This window comes from Homarus americanus, unplaced genomic scaffold (assembly GCF_018991925.1).
Source record: "Homarus americanus isolate GMGI-L3 unplaced genomic scaffold, GMGI_Hamer_2.0 scaffold31037, whole genome shotgun sequence".
NCBI classification, from domain to species: Eukaryota; Metazoa; Arthropoda; class Malacostraca; order Decapoda; family Nephropidae; genus Homarus; species Homarus americanus.
Genome location: NW_024722227.1, coordinates 7,496,769 through 7,497,370, shown reverse-complemented (window position 1 = coordinate 7,497,370; position 602 = coordinate 7,496,769).

The following is a 602-nucleotide window of genomic DNA, read 5'->3' as shown; positions in this document are numbered from 1 at the left end:
CTCTGCCAACTCTGGTATTGAAGTCACCAAGGAGCACAACCTTATCTTCTCTGGGGATAGAGGTTAGCACTCTGTAAAGGTCAGCATAAAGGCCTCCTTGATGTCATCCTCTGCTTCCAGTGTTGGGGCGTATGCCCTGATGAAGAAGGCAGAACGTGATTGATTCACTGGGATTCAGAGTGTCATGAGGCGGATTCGGAGTGTCATGTGGCTTTCGTTGATCCCAACAGGCATTTCAGTTCGCCTACGTGAGATGGACTGGCGAATGGCAAAGCCAACTCTGTAAATGTAGTTCCTCTCCACAGCAGTCTTACCCTTCCAGAAGATGGTATAGCCGGAGCCCCATTCTGTGAGTCGACCTCGTCTGGGAGCCGGAACACTGATGATGAGCAGTATCATGAGCTGGATGATGGCTGTGAGTGAGCTGATTTATGTGGTGAGGCAGGAGTGCAGACTGCTACCACACATCCTGGCTCTTCCTTTTCTTAATCCAGTGATGCAAGTAGTTGCAACGACTGGGAGAGAGTAGCAATGGACTGCCGATAGCCCAGTTTATCGGGTTTCGCTTTAGTAGCCTGTCCATCTTGCACTGCCTTCATCCG